Source organism: Salvia splendens, chromosome 20, assembly GCF_004379255.2.
Source record: "Salvia splendens isolate huo1 chromosome 20, SspV2, whole genome shotgun sequence".
NCBI classification, from domain to species: domain Eukaryota; kingdom Viridiplantae; phylum Streptophyta; class Magnoliopsida; order Lamiales; family Lamiaceae; genus Salvia; species Salvia splendens.
This window is the reverse complement of record NC_056051.1, coordinates 5,408,818-5,428,164: the sequence shown is the minus strand read 5'-3', so window position 1 is coordinate 5,428,164 and position 19,347 is coordinate 5,408,818. Positions and strand designations below refer to the sequence as shown.

At 41.4% G+C, this 19,347-nt stretch overlaps 2 pseudogenes; both read right to left on the bottom strand.

Moving 5' to 3' along the window:
* Positions 1-487: 487 nt before the first annotated feature.
* Positions 488-10,173, bottom strand: LOC121781344 (annotated as a pseudogene).
* A 1,318-nt stretch (positions 10,174-11,491) lies between these two features.
* LOC121781343 lies at positions 11,492-18,865 on the bottom strand (annotated as a pseudogene).
* Between the last annotated feature and the right edge of the window lie 482 nt (positions 18,866-19,347).

Here is a 19,347-nt window from a genome sequence, read left to right as displayed (position 1 = left end):
CCCTTCGTCCCTAAAATTTTGTCACAGTTTGACCGGACATGGGTTTTAAGAAATGTAATGAAAAGTGGGTTGAAAAAGTTGGTAGGATGTGAGTCCTACTTTTTAAAGTATTAGTTTTATAATAAAATTTGAGTGGGAATAAGTTAGTGAAATGTGGAGTCCACTACCAAAAATGGTAAAAAAGTTAAATGTGACAAATTTTGTGGCACTTTCAGGACGGGGGGAGAATAATTCTGGACTTATTCATATCAATAATTTCAGCTCTGTATCATTAGATAACGACATGATTTCGATACAAGTAACTGCACGTACTTTCAGCTCTGTATCATTAGATAACGACATGATTTCGATACAAGTAACTGCACGTACACAGTAATCGTACATCGTAGGCCTTTTCCAAATCAACGTTGAAGAAGGCATTATTTGATCAAACAAGGGAAGGTAAAAAAAACACAAACGATGACATGGGATCGATAAAGTAACCAAACTAAGCAGAGACGAAGTTTCGAATCTGGGTTTCGAAATAAGGCATCTCGGTGTCTTCAAGCTGCACCCATGCCTCAATCCCATCTCCCTCTTTGGTGTCCATCAGAGTAACATGGTTCTTCACCATCACATTCGCCACACTCGCCCACTCCGGCTTCCCCCACCCGAAATCGGCCTCGTAGAATCCAAACATGCTCCAATCAGTCACCCACACAACATTCACATCCTTCCTCAGAGATATCTCAGACACCTCATGGGATGGCTGGATCCATGACCTCTGCCCTTCCTCACTTATCAAGCCCACGCATTCGCGCACTGTCTTCCTCGCGTTGCTCCCCAGCACACGAACATAGTCTTCGATCCCCATCTTTTTCGTCTCCTCAGCAGAGAATTCAGTGATCGACAGATGTAACGCCTCACTTTTCAAACCCTAATTTTCGAACCCTAAGACGATTGTATTTATTACTTTGATTGCCGTAATTAAATGACGAATTGTTATGTGTTTGCTTTGGTGGCCTAATTTTGATTTGACCGAGTCAAATCCGTTGATTTTATGACGTGGTTTAAATTAATTGATGTGGAATGAAATATATATTGCGGTGAATTATATTTTAAGGGGGGTGAGATTTAATTAGGATCATAAATAATTACCTTGCCCTTTTATGGAGAAAATTTCGACCACTATTAATTATTGGAGAGGAAATTCTTTTTCTTGGATTTAATTATTTGTTTTGGGATAATTATCCAAATTAAATCCAAAGCCTAATCATCTTATTACTTCATGATAAAAATCGACCCCTATTATTTTTCGTAAGGGAGATTTCGAAATCTCCTAATATTTGGGAGGAGGGGATTATTCATTATTTTGATCCCTTAATTATTCCTTTCCATGTTTTAATTGGAATGTCCTAACAAATCTTTCCCTACTTTATTTTATTAAAGATTTGGAAATTATTCCTCGTGGGAGGAATATTCCACACGCCTACTACCATATTATTTGGGAGGATTTTCATTAATTTTCTGCTCCGTATTATTTTACTCTGCTCCGTGGAAATATCAAATTAAATCATGGCTAATTAAATAGCCATGATTTTCGAAAATCCTCCTTATTTCTCCCTCAATATTCACGCCATTTCCTCCCATCAAATCTCCTCAAATCTCTCAAATCTTTATTTCAATTATTCCCCCAAATCTTGAATTAATTGGTAAATATTGTATTTTCCAACTCTATAAATAGGGATAACCCAAAACCCCTAACCCTAGCCCCACTAATCACACGCCTACTCCACTCTCTCCCTCACGCCATTTTCTTCCCCTCCACATCTCCCACTTGTCCTTCTACTCTACTCAAGATCCTTTCGAATTGCCAAGGGTTTGTTGAAGAATCGAGAATTATATTCGTTCCTACCGTTTGTTTCATCCAAAGAAGGTAAAATCAAACCTCCATTCTTCATTCTCTCCATCTAAACATTCCTTGACTCCCTCATGCATGTAGAGAGTGTAGGAAATTCAAATCTAAGGGTTTAATCGGTGGGAATTTGTGTTTGTATGTGTGTATGCGTTTTGAATGAAATTGTATGAATTTAAATGAATCATTGGTGAATGATGTGTGATTATGTGAAAACATGAGGGTGATGACTCTTCCAAGCATGTTTGTGTGTTCAAAGCATGAAAAGATTATGTTTGAATAAATGGGGATAAAACCCTAATTCGGATTTAAAAGCATGAAAAACTGTGAGTTCGGACAGTAGGTTCCTACACGTATTTGACCGACCAAATGAACTCCGTTTTGATCGATTCTTTTTCCTGAGTAAACTTCATGATGTCTTCTCTGTTGGGTGTGAATTTCAACCCTTTTCGACAAAATATGAATTTTTGGGGAATTTTTGAAGTTGACTGTGCAACTCTGCCAGAAAATATTTTCTCGACAAGTAGGTTACGTTTTCGAATTGACCGACCTAAAAGGAATATATTGATATGAAATTTAAATGATTTTTACGAAAAGGTTGCGCAGTTCTGCCAGATTTTTATCTTTACAAGATGACTATATTGTTATGATATAACTGATATACATGATTTATATATGGGTTAAAGAACCACTCTATGATGAAGTGATGTGTTATTCAAAGATGTATGCTATGATGTGATTTACATATGTTGTTGGGGAAAAGGGAACCGTCGAGGACATGCATAATATTAAGTCAATGTTTATGACTAATTGGTAATACATATCATCTAAAGGTGATAACGCGTGCGCGAAGCGTGATAACAAAGAGAAAGCAGTACTTGAAATCTAAACGGTCGAGGTGGGCTCTCTTTTAAATAAGGACTATGTCCTAATGTTTTATCGATGGGAATAATTATGATTATCATGCCTTGATTTGTTTTACGTGCCTATCTGATGTGGCTTTTGCCACTATTATATAAATCGAATTCGGGTCCTCGTAGGGCCGCAAACCCTACTTGGATTAGTGTACACCTATGGTAGACCGTGTGGTAGCGTACGGGCTGGCCGGTCTAGTGACCTGGTTTGCGGCCGCATTCCTTGTCATGTATTGGTAGATATGGTTGACGTCTATGGGAAAATGACTGCGCAGTCGCTATTTTGAACAATGGAAAATATTTTGGGTGCCTCGGGCCTTTTCTAAAGTTAAAACCCCGATGGTTACTTACATATGGCATGATAACACATACTCTTCTTTAAAATGTTTTCGGCATGAGCCACTGAGTATTTTCATATTACTCAGCTCTGCATGTGTTTTCCCTATGTGCAGGTTGAGCGGCGACGAGCGGTTGGTGGTGTTGAGCAGAATTAATAATATACTATGGTTGTTTTGAAACTCCGAGTGTCGTTGTGTCCTCACACATGACTTCACTCTTCTCTTGGATGCTTCCGCTGTGATGTTTTCTTTGCTTACTTGCGTTAAACTTTGCAACTGTTTAATTGGATGTTGAAAACTCGTTATCTTTTGAATAATGTCAAACCTTTAGTCTTTTCATTTATTAAACATAAATACCCTTGGTCGTTTATTTATTAAACTTAAATTCTTGGTCAAACCTTTATTGAAACCCTAGTTTTCTATGTCTGTTCATTAAGTCCCTTAATCACGATCGCCCGCTTTTACTAACCCTAAAGGGCGGTCGTGACAGTTTGTTATCAGACGTACGAGAATTTTCAGACGTTTTTCCTGAAGTATTACCTGGACCGCCGCAAGATCGATAATTGCAGTTTACAATCGACCTAAAGCCAGGGTCAACACCTATGTCTAAGGCCCCATATCGAATGACGCTTAAAGAGTTGGAGGAACTCAGGATACAACTTCAAGAGCTCATGGACTGGGGTTTCATTAGACCCAGTGTTTCACCGTGGGGCGCGCCGGCACTTTTTGTGAAGAAGAAGGATGGGTCGATGAGAATGTGTATCGACTATAGATAGTTGAATAAAATGACCCTGAAGAACAAATAGCCACTGCCGAGGTTAGATGACCTATTCGATCAACTACGAGGAGCCGGTGTGTTCTCAAAGATGGACTTAAGGTCCGGATACCATCAATTGAGAGTCCAAAGAGAGGACATACCGAAGACCGCTTTTCGCACAAGATATGGTCACTATGAGTTTGTGGTAATGCAGTTTAGATTAACGAATGCACCTGCAGTATTCAAGGATTTGATGAATTGGATAAATTCGTTTTGGTCTTCATAGATGACGTTCTGGTCTACTCGAAGAATGAGAAAGAGCACGAGGAATATCTACGAATCACCTTGGAGACGTTGAGGACCGAGAAGCTATACGCTAAATTCAGCAAGTGTCAGTTTTGGCTGAACGAAGTCAATTTTCTCGGTCACACCATGTCGGCAGAAGGAATCCGAGTGGATCCCGCCAAGGTTGAGGCTGTACAACAATGGAAGGCACCTTTGACACCAAACGAGATTCGGAGTTTCCTGGGTTTGACAGGATATTACCGAAGGTTTATAGAATGATTCTCCAAGATAGCGAGGCCAATGACCCAACAACTCAAGAAGGGGGTGAAAGTCAATTAGACCCCGGAGTGTGAGACAAGTTTTCAGCTTTTGAAGAAGAAACTGACCATTGCACCAATCTTAACTGTGCCAGAGCCTGGAATGAGTTACGTGGTCTACACTGACGCTTCGAAGGTGGGACTAGAACACGTGTTGATGCAGAACAACAAAGTGATCGCCCACGCATCACGACAATTTAGACCGCACGAGTTGAACTACCCAACCCACGACTTGGACCTAGTAGCAGCAGTACATGCCCTAAAGATTTGGAGGCACCATCTCCACGGAGTTCGATGTAAAATCTTTACGGACCACAAGAGACTGGAATATTTCTTCGAGCAGAGAGATTTGAACCTGCGGCAATGAAGATGGCTTGAATTAGTAAATGACTAAGTTGAGGCATCAACTACCACCCTAGCAAAGCCAATGAAGTGATAGATGCTTTGAGCCGAAGGAACCTTTCGCAACTAGCTGTTTTTCTGACGGAAGAGGAAAGTCTAATACGAGAGTTTAGTAAAATGCATTTGGAAGTGGTAAGGGCACCTAAAACAGTGGAAGGCCGAATTGCCACCTTAGTGGTCGAACCTAATCTAAGAACGAGAATTGTTGAAGCACAACGGATGGATGCGAAACTAGAGGAAATACGTGTAGAGGTGCGAACCGGCGAATCTGGAAACTTTAGTGAAAAAGGTGACAACACTCTTACCTTCAAAGGAAGACTATGCATGCCGGACAACGAGGAGCTCAAAAATGAAGTGATGAGCGAAGCACACGAGACTCCTTACACCGCCCACCCAGGAAGTACGAAGATGTACCAAGACTTAAAGAAGTCCTTTTGGTGGAATGGTATGAAGAGGGATATAGCGGCCTTCGTGGAGCGCTGCTTAGCCTGCCAACAGGTGAAGGCTCTACATCAACGACCGTACGGGAAGTTGCAACCACTAGAAATTCCCGAGTGGAAATGGGAGCACATCGCCATGGATTTCGTGACAGCATTGCCAAAGACGCAAAGAGGGAATACTGCCATATGGGTAATTATAGACCGACTCACCAAGAGTGCACATTTCATACCGATTCCTGCAACGCATGGATCGAGCAAGCTAGCTCAGATCTACATAAAGGAAATAGTGCGACTGCATGGAGTTCCAGTGACAATCACATCCGACCGTGACTTGAAATTCACTTCAAGATTTTGGATGAGTCTGCAACGCGAGCTTGGAACTCGATTGAATTTTAGCACGACGCTTCACCCGCAGACCGATGGACAATCCGAAAAAATGATCCAAACCCTCGAGGATATGTTGAGAGCTTTGGTGCTCGACCGAGGAGGAAGTTGGGAGTCCGCACTACCACTAATTGAGTTCGCCTACAACAACAGTTTCCATGCAACGATAAACATGGCGCCGTATGAAGCCTTGTATGGGAGAAAATGTAGATCCCCGCTCTACTGGGACAAAGTTGGCGAGAGAAGTTGAAGAGTGGTAGGAATCGTTCGACAAATTCGTGCGAGGATAAAAGAAGCTCAAGACAGACAGAAGTCATACGCGGATGCACGACGAACCGACTTACAATTTCAAGCTGGCGACAAGGTTTTTCTAATAGTATCCCCGTCGAAGAGAATAACGCGTTTTGGTGTTAAGGGAAAGTTGAAGCCGCGATTTATTGGGCCGTATGAAATCCTTAAAGGAGTGGGTCCTGTTGCATACCGTTTGGCGCTACCCCCAAGCCTTGAAAATGTACACAACGTCTTTCATGTGTCGCAGTTGCGGAAATATGTTTTTGACCTGAAGCACGTGATTCACTACAAGGGAGTCGCGTTGAACCCGAACTTGAGCTACGAAGAGAAACCCCAAACGATATTAGACCGAAAGGTCCAAAATGTGAGAAATAAACCAGTTGCTTACGTGAAAGTACATTGGAGAAACCACGGGCATGAAGAAGCCACGTGGGAGCTCGAGGACAAGATGATGGAGTTATACCCAGAACTCTTCCCATGAGAGTACCAAATTTCGGGACGAAATTTCTTTTAAGAGTGGTAGGATATAACGCCCCACTTTTCGAACCCTAATTTTCGAACCCTAAGACGATTGTATTTATTACTTTGATTGCCGCAATTAAATGACGAATTGTTATGTGTTTGCTTTGGTAACCTAATTTTGATTTGACCGAGTCAAATCCGTTGATTTTATGATGTGGCTTAAATTAATTGATGTGGAATGAAATATATATTGTTATATTTTAAGGGGGTGAGATTTAATTAGGATCATAAATAATTACCTTGCCCTTTTATGGAGAAAATTTCGACCACTATTAATTATTGGAGAGGAAATTCTTTTTCTTGGATTTAATTATTTGTTTTGGGATAATTATCCAAATTAAATCCAAAGCCTAATCATCTTATTGCTTCATGATAAAAATCGACCCCTATTATTTTTCGTAAAGGAGATTTCGAAATCTCCTAATTTTTGGGAGGAGGGGATTATTCATTATTTTGATCCCTTAATGATTTCTTTCCCTACTTTATTTTATTAAAGATTTGGAAATTATTCCTTGTGGGAGGAATATTCCACACACCTACTACCATATTATTTGGGAGGATTTTCATTAATTTTCTGCTACGTATTATTTTACTCTGCTCCATGGAAATACCAAATTAAATCATGGCTAATTAAATAGCCATGATTTTCGAAAATCCTCCTTATTTCTCCCTCAATATTCACGCCATTTCCTCCCATCAAATCTCCTCAAATCTCTCAAATCTTTATTTCAATTATTCCCCCAAATCTTGAATTAATTGGTAAATATTGTATTTTCCAACTCTATAAATAGGGATAACCCAAAACCCCTAACCCTAGCCCCACTAATCACACGCCTACTCCACTCTCTCCCTCACGCCATTTTCTTCCCCTCCACATCTCCCACTTGTTCTTCTACTCTACTCAAGATCCTTTCGAATTGTCAAGGGTTTGTTGAAGAATCGAGAATTATATTCGTTCCTACCGTTTGTTTCGTCCAAAGAAGGTAAAATCAAACCTCCATTCTTCATTCCTCTCCATCTAAACATTCCTTGACTCCCTCATGCATGTAGAGAGTGTAGGAAATTCAAATCTAAGGGTTTAATCGGTGGGAATTTGTGTTTGTATGTGTGTATGCGTTTTGAATGAAATTGTATGAATTTAAATGAATCATTGGTGAATGATGTGTGATTATGTGAAAACATGAGGGTGATGACTCTTTCAAGCATGTTTGTGTGTTCAAAGCATGAAAAGATTATGTTTGAATAAATGGGGATAAAACCCTAATTCGGATTTAAAAGCATGAAAAACTGTGAGTTCGGACAGTGGTTCCGACACGTAGTTGACCGACCAAATGAACTCCGTTTTGATCGATTCTTTTTCCTGAGTAACCTTCATGATGTCTTCTGTGTTGGGTGTGAATTTTAACCCTTTTGGAAAAAATATGAATTTTTGGTGAATTTTTTAAGTTGACTGTGCAACTCTGCCAGAAAATATTTTCTCGACCAGTAGGTTACGTTTTCGAATTGACCGACCTAAAAGGTGTATATTGATATGAAATTATTTAAAATGGAAGTTATTTGATGAGTCTACTGCATTGTGGTAAAGTTTTAGCCCCAACGGAAGTCGGGTGAATTTTTAATGATTTTTACAAAAAGGTTGCGCAGTTCTGCTTGATTTTTATCTATACAAGATGACTATATTGTTATAATATAAGTGATATACATGATTTATATATGGGTTAAAGAACCACTCTATGATGAAGTGATGTGTTATTCAAAGATGTATGCTATGATGTGATTTCCATATGTTGTTGGGAAAAGGGAACCGTCGAGGACATGCATAATATTAAGTCAATGTTTGTGACTAATTGGTAATACATATCATCTAAAGGTGATAACGCGTGCGCGAAGTGTGATAATAAAGAGAAAGCAGTACTTGAAATCTAAACGGTCGAGGTGGGCTCTCTTTTAAATAAGGACTATGTCCTTATATTTTATCGATGGAAATAACTATGATTATCATGCCTTGATTTGTTTTTACGTGCCTATCTGATGTGGCTTTTGCCACTATTATATAAATCGAATTCGGGTCCTCGTAGGGCCGCAAACCCTACTTGGATTAGTGTACACCTATGGTAGACCGTGTGCTAGCGTACGGGCTGGCCGGTCTAGTGACCTGGTTTGCGGCCGCATTCCTTGTCATGTATTGGGAGATATGGTTGACGTCTATGGGAAAATGACTGCGCAGTCGCTATTTTGAACAATGAAAAATATTTTGGGTGCCTCGGGCCTTTTCTAAAGTTAAAACCCCGATGGTTACTTACATATGGCATGATAACATATACTCTTCTTTAAAATGTTTTCAGCATGAGCCACTGAGTATTTTCATAGTACTCAGCCCTGCATGTGTTTTCCCTATGTGCAGGTTGAGCGGCGACGAGTGGTTGGTGGTGTTGAGCAGAATTAATAATATACTATGGTTGTTTTGAAACTCTGAGTGTCGTTGTGTCCTCACACATGACTTCGCTCTTCTCTTGGATGCTTCCGCTGTGATGTTTTCTTTACTTACTTGTGTTAAACTTTGCAACTGTTTAATTAGATGTTGAAAACTCGTTATCTTTTGAATAATGTCAAACATTTAGTCTTTTCATTTATTAAACATAAATACCCTTGGTCGTTTATTTATTAAACTTAAATTCTTGGTCAAACCTTTATTGAAACCCTAGTTTTCTATGTCTGTTCATTAAGTCCATTAATCACGATCGCCCACTTTTACTAACCCTAAAGGGCAGTCGTGACAACAGAGCTACCAAATTCCCACATGAATGTTTGGAGAGAACCGGCACGGTCCTCTCCCTGAGGTTGCCAGCCTGCGCCACGACTAAATCTGTGGCCGGGCCCAGGCCTTGACTATAAGCCCAGACACCACCCCGATCCTTGAAGGAGGATGGGGTTGCTCAGTGGTCTTGCCAACCTTTTCTTTGAGGCTTGAAATTGCATTTTTGTTAAACAGGAACCTCTTGCATATGATGCTATTGAGGCCATTTTCCCTGCCCCGAGTTGTCCCAAACTCAGGGGCAGAGAAATTCTTCCCTAGGAAGAAAACTGGTCCGTTGAAAACTGGACAAATTTCTTCCCTGGTTTCTTCACGGGCTGCGTTCGTCCATGCAGAGATGAATGTGCCTAGGGAGCCAGCGTCGATGACCCTATGCGAAATGCATATTCTAATAGCCACACCACCACATTTGAAGTTGGTGAGCTGAACGAGCAAAATAGGGTCGGTTTCCTCGTCCGCCTCACCATCTCGCAGGGTAAAATGTCGTTGAGCTCCTCGACAGCGTCGAGATTCATAACCTCAAGGAGTGGGAGATCAACGTTCACCTAGATGAGCAGAGCGCCTTGGTCGCTGCAATCAACGACGTGGTCTTGCTTCTTGTATCGCCCTGCAAAAGGGTAGAAAGCGGGCAGGATCGATGATAGAGTTTCGTGGAGGTGATCGAGGTTGGCGGTCGGGACCGGTAGTAGAACATTCCGACGACGTTCATGGTCGGGTTGAGTTCGTCCATGAATGAGATCTTGTAGGTTTTGAGGGTTTGTGGAGTTGGGGTGCGTGGTTTTACCAGCCTTTTGCTCAGGACCTTCACCTTCATGGCTGCTCCTGCTAATCAAATCCTGAGAAATCACAACATATGGTTATAATTAAGATTGTATATAAGAATAGTGGGTAGTGAGTGGTGCTTTGTTAGGGTTTACCAGTTAGATCAGTGTAGGATTTGGACAGAGAAATAAGGTACCATGTGTCACCTTAAATAGGAGATGGCAACTTTTTTCCGCTTACTAGTGATTTGACGTTATTATTATTACTCTATCCCTTCCCCAAATTTTGTCATAGTTTGACCGGACACGAGTTTTAAAAAATGTAATAGCAAGTGGGTTGAAAAAATTGGTAGGATGTGGGTACTACTTTTAAAGTATTAGTTTTATAATAAAATGTGAATGAGAATAAGTTAGTGGAATGTGGAGTCTATTATCAAAAATAGTAAAAAGTGAAATGTGGACGGATGGAAATGAAAAAATGTGACAAAATTTCAAGGGCGGAAGGAGTAATTGTCACAAAGTTTGAGGAAAAATGTCACAAAATTTACTATAATGGTGACCAAACACCTATTCAACTTATGAATTTACTGTCGCAAGTTTCAAATCAAAATTTAGAATGCCCCTACAAGATAAATTTATGTCTCCATCCTTATTCGTTTGTATTTCCTTTGTATCATAAAAATATAAAATTTTGGATCGACATGAATTTTACTGTAAAGTTGATAAAGTACATAGAAAGAAAAACTTATTGAAATAATATTAGGCCCGCTTTGGTATTATATTCGAAATGGACCACTTACCCTATCCACACTTATATAAATTAAATGAGATTTTCATTAAGTCGTTGTGAGACAAGATTTAGACATTTAATACATTCAATGCTTGTATGGATAGATGCATAAATATTTGACTAAGTTAATTGTGTAAAATACTTTCAACAATTTTTTACTCCATTTGATGCAAAATGTGCCACAAGAATCCCCGAATTGATAGATAATACACAAAATATTCTAGAACGAAATGTTTGGCACTATTTTTGATGTTGAAATTATTAATTTTTTTAATGCTCGGTCCAACAAGTTTTGTTTCATGGATATTTCCTACTTAGGTAATGGATGGCAACACGAGTTTTAATTCAAATTTGGTAAAGTGAGAGAGATAGTACATTTTAATTAATCCCAACAAAATTAAACTATTTCTCCCAACAATCCAGGGCAAAACTTATCCGCTAAGGGCTCGTGTGCGACACGGGCGAGTCTTCCTAGTGCTGTTCGGGCTTGGGCAGCGAGTCTGTTTAGCCGTATTGAAAAGACACATAGATCCATTTTCTTAAATTCAACACACCAAAGGGATGAAAATACAAGAATATCCTCAAACATATAGGGCTTCATATGATGGGCGCGCTTTGCACTTAGCTTGCAAAGGGACAAGTTTGGATATGGTGACCCCTACTTTCCCATCAGTCAAATCAACCAACTTCTCATCAACTCTCTCCCATCCAAAGCACCGCAACAAAGACCCCAACGCCAGCCCAACGACCCACTGGGCCAAGGCGTTACCCGGGCACGTGCGCCTCCCCATGCCGAACGGGAGCAGTCGCGGAGCCTTGGGAGGGTCCGTATTTTCAAACCGCTCGGGCTTGAAGGTCTCGGGGTCATCCTAAATACTCGGGTCCCTGTGGATGGCCCACGTGTTGACCTGCACGATGGTGCCACGAGGGATGTCGTACCCCGCGATCCTGCATTCGGCCGAGGCCTCGTGCTGGATCAGCAGCGGCGTGGCTGGGAACAGTCGGAACGTCTCGTGGATGATGCTCTGGAAGTACGGGAGGTTGGGCAAGTCCGTCTCGTGGAGGAGACGCTCAGTCCCGACGACTCTGTCGATCTCTTCTCTCGCCTTGACCATCTTGTCGGGGTGGTTCAGGAGCGCGGACATTGCCCACTCTACCGTTACTGATGACGTGTCTGTCCCAGCTAGTAGCATTGACTGCATTATCATCAAATTCAATTTTGATTAGATAAAAGTGACCGCAGGTTACAGCAGTATTAATGAATCGTGGGACCCATCTAATATTCTTAATAGTATTGTTAAAAAAAGTATTTGTAAATAAAAAATTATCTATTTTTGTGAAACGGACGAAAATGTTACCAGCATGATAGATTTGATGACTAGATCACTGTAGATTTCAGGTTCAGACACCTGCAAAGAAAGCAAGTGGTCAAGCATGGTGCTTCCTCCCTTGTTACTTCTGTGCTCCTCAATTAATCTCTGCAGAAATGCATCAATCTTTATCGTGAGCGCACTCAAATTCTTCTCGAAATTCTTGTAATCGATCCACCTCAGAAGCGGCATGAAATCCCCGGGGTTTGCAACACCGGTGAACTTGAAAACATCCTTCAGAAGGTCCCGGAACTCCCTCGCCTCCTCGTTGTCCTTGTCCTCCACGCCGAAATACCGCTTCCCCGCTATCATCCTCATCATGTTGTTGAAGGTCAAGATCGACAACAACGGTCTGATCAATAAATACACAACACAAATGCTCTTTTATCAAACCCTCACTACAAAAATTAGTATTGCTAAGGACATTTTCTATTTAATGACGCTAATTTGTGTTTTTCTATTTATCAGATGGTAATTTATGTTTTTAAATACAGTACCTAAGATTTCATTTTTATGTTCTCAATTAAAATTAAGGAACGTAAATGAAAGTTTCTCAAAAGGTTAAACTGGACACGAGTTTTAAATAATTGTTTTATTTTTATAAATGAAATGAATGAAAAAGTTAATAGAATGCACAACACATATTTATATAGTAGTTTTATAGTAGAACGTGAGGGTAATAAATTAATAGAGTATAAGACTCACTTTCTAAAAGTGGAAAAAAAAGAAAGTAAATATGTTTGTAAATGGCGGATAGCCTAAAATAGCAAAATGTGATGGTAGTTGACAAATTTGTCCTAAAAAAAGCAAAATGAAAGCATTTTTTCTTTGCGCCTTCAATTTTGACCGATTTTTTAAATTTTCCAACACAAGAAAATGCAGCGAAAATTAACTTACGTACCTGAGCTCAACCACGAAAGAGCCTTGGCGGGCGACGCTCCCAAGCAGGATACGAACCTCGTCCGCTCGGATCGACTGAAACGCGTTCAGACGGGCGCCGGAGAAGACCTCGAGCTTGGTGAGGCGCCGGAGGTTGCACCAATGGTCGTTGTAGGATGCGGCGACGATGGACTTGTAGTTGTAGCCCATGTACTTAGCCGAGAGGAACTTCGGCCGGTTGGCCAGAACGATGTCGTTTTTCGTGAAGCATTCATCTGTGGCGTCCGGGGACGATACCACCACCAACAGGCGGCTGCCAAAGCCGAGGGAGAAGACGGGGCCCAGCGTTTGAGAGAGGGTGCGGTAGGTGCGGTGGAGGGGGAATTTCATGAGGTGGAGGTGCCATAGAAGAGGGAGTCTCTTACTAGGGCTAGGTGGGATATTTCTCTTATCTCTTCTTACATAGAAATTCACAATAACTATTGTTGAAATGGTTTTTTGTTTTATTCAACTTATGATCAGCCGTGTATTACATCAAACTATATAGGAGGAAGGCTATACAAAATAAGGTAAGATCTACCCTAATTCTAATTACCTTATTCTCGGTAATTTACAATCAATTCCATATCTCCACAATTATTTGCACTTTGATTTGATTCCCAAAATCTTCTCACATTGATTTACTTGATTTCTTTCCAACACTCCCCCTCAAGTTAAGTAAGGGGATCATCCATACTTAACTTGCCCAATACTTCATGGAAGCTTCTGGAGTCCACAGCTTTGGTAAGAATATCAGCTAGCTGGTCTTCTGGTCGGACAAACGGTAGTTCCACAATTTTGGCTTCAATGTTGTCTTTAATGAAGTGTCTATCAACTTCAACATGTTTTGTCCGATCATGTTGTACTGGGTTCTCGGATATGCGGATAGCTGCCTTGTTATCACAGAATAGTTTGCAGGGTCCGGGAGGCATCACTCCCAACTCGGTCACTAGTCTTCTTAGCCACAGGATCTCAGTCAATCCACTCTTAATTCCTCGAAATTCTGCTTCAGCACTTGACAAAGCTACCACCTTTTGTTTCTTACTTCGCCAGGTGACCAAATTGCCACCAACAAATGTGAAATACCCTGCGGTTGATTTTCGATCATTTGGATTTCCGGCCCAATCAGCATCTGTGAATCCGTATATGTCCATATGACCATGCTTCTTAAACATCACTCCATAACCCGAAGTTCCTTTTAGGTATCTAACGATCCTCAATGCTGCTTCCCAATGAGCTTCTTGGGGTTTGTGCATAAACTGGCTCACCACCCCAACTGCATATGCGATGTCCGGTCTCGTATGGGACAAGTAAATTAGCTTTCCAACCAAGCGTTGATACTTCGTGCGATTAGTAGGTCTGCTCCCTCTACTATCTGTAGCCCATGATTCTGCACCATAGGAGTATCTGTTGGCTTGCAATCCAACATTCCAGTTTCCGCCAGTAGGTCGAGGACATACTTTCTCTGATTAATGAAGATTCCCTTCTTTGATCTCAATACTTCTATTCCCATAAAGTATTTCAGCAGTCCAAGGTCCTTCATCTGAAATTCTGAAAACAAGTTCTGCCTCAACAGTTTGATTTCTTCCTCATCCTCGCCGGTGAGGATCATGTCATCTACATAGATGATCAGGCAGGTAATCTTTCATTCCCTCTTCTTCAGAAACAAGGTATGATCAGAGTTGCTTTGTTTATACCCGTACTTCTTCATTACTTCGGTGAATCTCCCAAACCATGCTCGAGGTGATTGTTTCAATCCATACAACGTCTTCTTGAGTTTGCATACTTGTTCACCTTTGAAGTCTTCAGAGAAGCCTGGTGGGGCTTCCATGTATATTGGTTTTGAGAGTTCACCATGCAGGAAGGCATTAGTAACGTCAAATTGGTGTAGGGGCCACTCCATATTGGCTGCAATAGAGAATAGGACTCGGATCGTGTTCATTTTGGCAACTGGGGAGAATGTCTCGGCATAATCGACTCCATATGTTTGAGTGTACCCTTTGGCCACCAATCTCGCCTTGTATCTCTCAATCGATCCATCTGGTCTCCTTTTGATGGTTAAGACCCACCTACATCCTACAGCTCGCACACCTTCTGGCTTAGCACATATATCCCATGTCTCGCTCTTCATTAGTGCATTCATTTCTATCATCATCGCTTTCCTCCAATGAGGCATTCTCATGGCCTCCTCTGCTGTTTGAGGCACCTCTTCTTCTTCTTCATACAGAGCGGTTGTGAATGCCCTAGTCATTTCTGTGAGGTTGGCTTTAGCAAGATTTGCTATTGAATACCTGCTCTTAGCCCCGATTTTCTCCGGACTGTATCTTTTAGGTGGAACCCCTCGAGTGTTGCGCTGGGGAAGAATGTACCGACCAGTATCTCCATCAATGGCAGTGACTCCATCTGCGTCAGGACTATTAATAGGAACAGATGTACTTTCGGGTTCAGGATCGGAAGCTACCTCAGATATCACTGGATGAGGATTGGATTTTGGCGTGGTTGGCTGAGGAAGATCTACAGTAGACGTGACCTGCTCGGCGGTGGCACTAGCTTGTTCTGTTGGCTCCGCCTCGGAGATGCTTGATTGAGGCACCAACCAACTTGGGGGTCCACTTATCTCTCCTAGGTTATTTCCACTACTCTCCCCCCCGACCTCTAAGTTGGGTTTGGTAAAAATATTCGCACTCAAGGAAATTACAATTCATAGTAGTGATTATTTTCCTAGATGACGGATCATAGCACCTATATCCCTTCTGATTAATCCCATACCCAAGAAAGACACATTTCATAGCGCACGCAGAAAATTTCGTCCTTTCGTGTTTCGGAATGTGTACATAGACAGAGCATCCAAAAATTTTTAGCGGAAGAGTGAGCGGTTCAGGGATCTTTGACATTTTTTAATGGACTTGAAGTGGTGTTTTCATATATAGTACTTTCGTAGGAAGACGGTTAACAAGGTATACCGAGGTAGCAACTGCTTCTGGCCAAAGATATTTTGGGACATTTGAATCAAAAAACAGAGCTCGAGTTATTTCAAGAAGAATTCGATTTTTTCTTTCAGCTACACCGTTTTGCTCCGGTGTATAAGGACAGGAGGTTTGGTGCACTAACCCGTGTGTTTTAAAAAAGTTTTCCATGTCTTTATTGACAAATTCCCTCCCATTGTCTGACCTAAGGACCGAGATAGTTTTGTGAAATTGTGTCTGAATCATTTTTAAAAATATGGCAAATTTTTCAAACACCTCAGGTTTATTTTGCAAAAAATACACCCAAGTCATTCTTGTGCAATCATCAACAAACAGGAGAAAATACTTAAGACCATGATTACCAGTAATAGGCGCAGGGCCCCACACATCAGCATGAACTAGGGAAAAAATGTCTTTAACACGCGTATTACTGGATTTAAAAGACTGTCTATGATTCTTAGCCAAAACACACGACTCACAAGAAATGTCTTTAAGATGCGAAAATTTCGGAAAAAAACAATTTAAAATAACCCGCAGACGGATGACCCAACCTTCGGTGCCACAACCAAGCTTCCCTATTAGCAGATCCGTGAGCAAGCATCGCGGCGCCACCTTGGTGAGCTATCTCGTCCACATAATAGAGGCCTTGATGCTCAGTGTCACGCCCAATTATCCTCCTCGTCCTGATATCCTGCAACACACAGAAATTCGGGTGCATCAATAAAGTACAATTCAGCTCCTTAGTCACGTGACTAATAGACATCCGTTTGTGAGACAATTTCGGCACATAGAGACAATTAGTGAGTTTCAAATTTGTAGATATTTCAATAGTTCCACTTCCATGTACAGATGTTAATTCGCCATCTGCGGTTTGAATCTAGCTTTTAATTGCTCCATTAAAAGTAGAGAAATCCTCTCTATCATAAGTCATAGTATTTGTAGCTCCGCAATAAAAAATCCACTCACTTTCCGTATGACTTTTTGCCATGCACACAATATGGGTGTTTTCAAGGGGTGCAAAATAATTAGGCTAATAAAAGGATTTTTCAAAACTGGGGGGTCAGTTTTAGTATTTTCGGCTTTTAGAGGACTCAATTGCATAGACAAAACATTCTGGGGCAAATTATGTGATTTATCGGATATGGAGGACTTATGTGCAATGGGGAAAGCTGGATGGGGTACATTTTGACATTTCTGGGAACTAGTGGACTTATATGTAAAAGCAAAATGGGGGTTAGGGTTAAACAACCCCAACCCGTTACCTCCGAAAAGTCCGTCGTTCCTCCGAAACTCGGCGATCGTTGCCTCCCCAATTGCTCCGCCTCTGTTCACCGACCGTCCTTGAGCGTCGGTGGCCTCTTGGTTGCCAGCTCCGGTTGCCGGGAACGTGCCCCCTCCGCTTTCGGTTACACTTATCGCCAATCTTGCTTTAGCCTTTTGGTTCTCATCCCACCATTCCGGGAATCCAACAAGAAGGAAACATGATTCCTTCGTGTGTTTGTGTTTTCCACAGTGTGAGCACCACAATTTCGACTTGTCTTGTTTGAATGGCCGGCAATTTGGGGCAGTCGGTGTGCCGAGGCGATGCGGCGGTTGTCCACTCCTCTGCTGGTTGCGGGCCGCGAATCCGAGCCCGATCCCGCCCGATGATGATGTATCGTTGGTTGTGACGGTGGATTCGGTGGTGGTTGTCGGCATGACCCTAAGCCGGGCGGTCTCCCTCTTAATCCAACCGTACGCGGCCTCGGCTGATGGCCAAGGTTTGTCTTTGAGCACCTCCCGTTTCATTTGGTCGTACCTCGGGTTCAGGCCGGTAAGAAATTTGAACAGCCGCCGCGTTTCAATGTATTTTCGGAACTGTCCGATTCCTTTGCCACAACACGTGACGGGTTGTTCTTGGCACCGATCCACGTCTATCCATGTTCCATGTAAGTGCCGCCAATATGTTTCAAGGCTCTATTCTCCTTGTTTAACATTTTCTGCCTTCTCGTCCAGATCGAACAGTAGGAAGGGATCGGACGTGCTTTTGAACATCACGGCTAGGCTTTTCCATAAGGCCTCTTTCGTTTGGTGATGGGCGAAATCGATGACGATATCGGTTTCGATGTTGTCTAGAATCCATGAGAAAACGATTAAGTCCGTTTCCTCCCACTCCGTGTAACCGGCCGTTCCTCGTTCGGGCGGTGTCGGGTTACCGTTGATGTGTCGAAGAACCCTCCTACTCCCGATCTGAATTTTCATGAGCCGGGCCCATATCGAGTAATTTGTTCCATTAAGCTTCACGGCTACGGTAACATTCTTACTCACTCTCAGTTTTTGGTCGTCTGGGAGATTTGGTTTGGTTTCATCCTAGGCCATGACTTGGTTTTTGCCTTAGGTCGGGAAAGGTTTATTGGGCTATGATGATGTTTTTTCTGAGCCTTTGCTCTGATGCCATGTTGAAATGGTTTATTGTTTCATTCAACTTATGATCAGCCGTGTATTACATCAAACTATATAGGAGGGAGGCTACACAAAATAAGGTAAGATCTACCCTAATTCTAATTACCTTATTCTCGGTAATTTACAATCAATTCCATATCTCCACAATTATTTGCACTTTGATTTGATTCCCAAAATCTTCTCACATTGATTTACTTGATTTCTTTCCAACAGCTATGACAAGTAGAACCAAGAGACTGTATAGCCAGCTTGTTTCCATGCTTCAGTATGTTGTGAATTGATGTATGTGGATATATTTGTGACACTTGATTTCCCCTATTTATAAGGAAATGCAGAGAATCAATTGACCATTATCTTATCTCTATGGCCATCCTTGAGGCTATCTCCATATCCATTGCCACATTTGAGACAATCTCAATCAATACTTTAATAAAAGAGTGATTTTCTTCCCAAGCACATATACAATCTCCACTTAATATAACTTGTACTTCCATTAGTAACATCAACCCAATCAAATAAAAATAATGTTTTTCACATTTTTAGTAAATATAAAATAATTAATTTCTTTTTCACATTGTTAGTAAATATTCCCTCCGTCCCTGAAAATTTGTCGCATTTCATTTTCTGCACTCGTTTTGAAAAATGATAAAAAAAATAAGGTAAAGTAAAAAAGAGAATAATGTAAAGTAAGAAAGAGTCTTCTCTACATTATTCTCTTTCTTACTTTACCCTCTCTCAACT